Raw genomic sequence first — 4,758 nt, 5'->3', positions numbered from 1 at the left:
TATTCCTGCTCCTTCTCACCGTGGCAACCAAACTGCTTTGCAGCTGTACTTAGTCTTGGGCAGGAGATTCTTATTCTTCCCTCGGCAGTTACAGACTTCTGCTTGGTATGGTCCCAAGATAAATCACTGCTTCTTCTCCAGTGGTAGAGGATTTTTTTCTGCTACTATTTTCCTAGTAATAATAGATCTTTGTCTGAGTCCTGAGAGTGACAGATTTGCTGCCCTTCCCCAAGTTGTTTTAAACTTTGCTTTGTAGGAGAGAAGGGTCTGTGGAGTGGGCAGGGATTCATGTCTGCCTACTAACAGCCACCAATCAACTCCTGCCTGCCTGGACCACTGAACAGAGCTCTTTCTATTCTTCTTCCCTGCCCTCAGTCTTTCTTCTAAGTACTTAGTGGAGGCCCATGGGACAAATCTTGTAAGTGAATGCAGATTTCACTTATGTTTCATACGTCCATCTGTTCTAAAATAATGATAGCCCACATTTGGCCTTTTACACTACGTTACTTTTTTTTTTTTTTGCGGTACGCGGGCCTCTCACCGCTGTGGCCTCTCCCGTTGCGGAGCACAGGCTCCGGACGCGCAGGCTCAGCGGCCATGGCTCACGGGCCCAGCCGCTCCGCGGCACGTGGGATCTTCCCGGACCGGGGCACGAACCCGTGTCCCCTGCATCGGCAGGCGGACTCTCAACCACTGCGCCGCCAGGGAAGCCCTACACTACGTTACTTTTTAAACTGATTCCTTCTTACCTGCTGGTGTGGTAGCCACCTGTCTCCCATGCTCTGCCGAACGTACAGCTCTTTTTGTGTGTTGTCTGTCCTTGGAAGAACTTGTTCCGTTTTGATATTCAGGTTACTCAGTTGTTTCACAGACTTATCTCTCTGATCGGCTCAAGAAAAACATTATGATTTTTTTAGATTGTTCATCTTTTTATCATCGTTAGGGTATGAATGATGTTCTTTGCAGATTTTTATCCTAAAATAAAGCTCTGCTATAGTTACTTTGACTGTACTTAGTGATGCTGACTATCATAGAAATAAGTTATAAATTGATTTTACCTGGACAAGAACCTGGAGAGCCAAGAAGCTCTTAGTAAGTGAAGGCTTGTACTTCCTCCAAGTAAATCGTTTCATTGGGTGTTTAAGATTGAGAGGGAACAAAGCCCCCTATATCTGTTTTCAATAGTAATGTCCACAGGTATAGGAGATTCCTAAATTGTGACTCAAAAATATAAAGCATGTCTGATGCAGGCTCCTTTGAGAGGATTGTCTCTGGATCACTACCTGAATTTATTACAAAGATCTCAATTGCTGGAATCAGGAAGGAAGGCAGTTGTGGGAGGATTGTTGGCTGTGACACAGTGCAGACAATTTGGGACTTCATCTTGACCTCATCACTCTGACCGGTATTGCTGGTCTGCCTGAAGAAACACTGCTGTATATGGAAGGAGATGAACCACCAAAGATTTGCAGCCCTGAGGGTCCAGTTTTGCTCTGGGGCATCCTTTACTGAGTTTTGGTTGAAGAGGGGAAAGTGTGAGTTCTTATTGTAAGAAAATTACTTGGATTGATTGACAGAAGCCTAGAAAGAGTCAGGAGGAATAGAGGGGCCATGAGTGAGGCTCCAGCAGTAATGAGGGCAATAAGGTCAGTCAGAGTGACATCACTATAGAACTTCTAGGGCTTCTGGCACAGCTATTAGCAACAGTGAACACCTAGCTCTTCTGTCAGTAGCACTGGAGACATCCAACAAAGACTATCAGAGTTGTTCAGACATCTGCATTTACAGACCCTGGCCCTAACGGAAAGGCTTTAGAATCTGCTGTTTTATCAAGAAATTGAAGATGAGCCATAATAGTTACTAATACATGAACATATTTAAATGTCACTTAGGATTTGGGGGTGAGGACTTCCCTGGAAAAATGCTTAAATTTCTGTTAATAAAGTCAGTTGTTCCCAGTCATTTTAATTTGGTCATAAAATCCACTTGAGCACTCGAGCTAGTGAAATACACAGATACACAGGATGTTTGTATTTAAGGATTAAGAAGTCTATACAAAGAATCTAATAACTACACTAAACTCTAGTTCCTTCAGGATGCAGATACGTGTTGCTTATAATTGCATCACAGTATCTAGTCTAGTACCTGGACCTAACAGTTTTTCATTAACTTTTTACTGAATAGATAAAGAATGACCTTAAAGAGAATGTAATGTGATACTTTATTTGTTATTTGGGGCTTTTTTTTCTTGAATAGTTCCTAATAAAAACATTCTATAAATGAGAATACCATTATTTCAGTCAACTGCCTATGTGTTACATACAATGGAATATTACTCAGCCATTAAGAAGAATGAAATAATGCCATTTGCAGCAACATGGTTGGACCTAGAGATTGTCATACTGAGTGAAGTAAGTCAGACAGAGAAAGGCACATATCATATGACAACACTTATATGTGGAATCTTAAAAAGAAGATACAAATGGGCTTCCCTGGTGGCGCAGTGGTTGAGAGTCCGCCTGCTGATGCAGGGGACACGGGTTCGGGCCCCGGTCCGGGAGGATCCCACATGCCGTGGAGCGGCTGGGCCCGTGAGCCGTGGCCGCTGGGCCTGCGCGTCCGGAGCCTGTGCTCCGCAATGGGAGAGGCCACAACAGTGGGAGGCCTGCGTACTGCAAAAAAAAAAAAAAAAAAAATAAGATACAAATGAACTTACTTACAAAACGGAAACGGACTCACAGACTTAGAGGATGAATTTATGGTTACCGGGGGGAAGGATGTGGGGGGAAGGATAGTTAGGGAGTTTGGGATTGACATGTACACACTACTATATTTAAAATGGATAACTAAATGGACCTACTGTATAGCACAGGGAACTCTGCTCGATATTATGTAACAACCTAAATGGGAAAAGAATTTGAAAAAGAATAGATACATGTATATGTATAACTGAACCACTTTGCTGTATGCCTGAAACTAACACAACATTGTTAATCCACTATACTCCAATATAAAATAAAAAGTTAAAAAAATTGCCTATGTGTTTGTTTATACAGATAAAACAATTTTTAAATATATAGATTGTAATATTTCTAAAGCTGGCCCAATAGTAATGAGTATGATTTAGAAGTTTAACAAATGTTCACGGTTGTTTATGGCCCGTGGACTACAGAGTATCTATGGGTCAGATCCAACGGCTCAGGAGCCGTTTAGGATTGGAATATCCTAATCAGATATTACCTGTAGATTCATTGTCCCATTGGGATATAAGGATGTTCTTCAGAAATGGAAAACACAGTTTCAAGAAACAGCAACAACAAAAAATATTATGCCTGTGAAAAAAAAATGCATTCCTAAATGCACAGAGCATATAGTGGCAAAGATTTCTCACTTGGTTACAGCCAGGGAAGAGAGTGAGGCTAACTCATTGCAGGCATAGTCTCAGACGGGAGGTGACAGACTACAGCTCACAGGCTCACTCTACTCCCCAGCCTGGTTTTGTAAATAAAGTTTGATTTATTTGTGGAACACAGGCATGTCCATTTGTTTATGTATGCTATAATGGTATAATTAAGATTCAACAGACTGTATGGCTTCCATTGCATAAATTTTTACTACCTGGTCCTTAACAGAAAAACTTTTCCCATTTCTGCTCTATGATAAACCAGTTATGTTTGTGTGTGTGTGTGTGTTTATTTTTCTTTGTACGTATATAGGATTTCAAGAGAGGGTGTTATGCCCAGAAATAACTGAGACTTTGCAGAGAGGGTTTGATGTGTATGGCCCAGAAGAAGCTTTGAATCTTATATGATGAGATTTGAGCTAATTAACACACAAACTTGGGTCTGTTAACGTAATCTAATAACCACACACATGGTAATGCTTTGGGAAATTCGAGTTCCATAGTCGTAAATAAGTAAAGAGAAAATCAATGATTCTTAGCCTCTCACAACAGATTCTATTTCACAGTGTGCTCTTTTAGAGAACTTCACCATGATTTTTTATTATTACCATGAATAAAGGTTCAAGATGTTGCCATGCATTTGATCAAATATTAATAACTGTGCTTGGAGAGAGTGAATGTCTACCAGCAAAACAGAGGGAAAATGTCATCTGGACCTGACAGAGAAACTTAGTGGGAAACCGACAGTGGAGATTGCGCTAGGAGGCAGATGAGAGTGATCATTTTTCACAGCTGTAGTTGAGTGAAATGAAAGTGCCTAACTTTGGCTTTCTATGGCAAAGGCTAGGGAACTATCAATCTTGTCAGCACCTGAATGCTATTCTACTGGCGGACTTTAATTACATAGGCTAGACAGCTTGCAAGGGAAAAAAAAAAAAAAAGTTGAGAATCTCTCTTCTGGGGTAGATTTCATAAGCAGCGTGTGAGAGGTGTACGCAGAAATCCTGTTGACAAAATATTTTGTGCAAGTGCCTCCCACACACAGCTTTCAAATGTTACCCCTATGCGTTTTCCATTCCTGCTGCTCTTCAAGTAACAAATGTCTGCAGCATCTTAATCTGTTTCTTTCTCTCCCTTGCCCCATGACTCCACCAAGAAACATTAGCAACTATTGCATTCATCTCCTTATGTCATTTCACAATGATTTTAGAATTAAATTGAGTTCTGAGTTTCCCTGAGAAGTTATCTGGAAGGTAAGTTAAATTAAATGAGCCAGGAATGCTTCACACTAGTGTAATATGCTTTTTAAGGTATTGAAATCCACACTTTCATTGAAAAAGTTATCTTTTTATATA

This window comes from Orcinus orca, chromosome 8 (genome assembly GCF_937001465.1).
Source record: "Orcinus orca chromosome 8, mOrcOrc1.1, whole genome shotgun sequence".
In the NCBI taxonomy this organism is placed as follows: domain Eukaryota; kingdom Metazoa; phylum Chordata; class Mammalia; order Artiodactyla; family Delphinidae; genus Orcinus; species Orcinus orca.
This window is presented reverse-complemented; position numbering follows the sequence as displayed.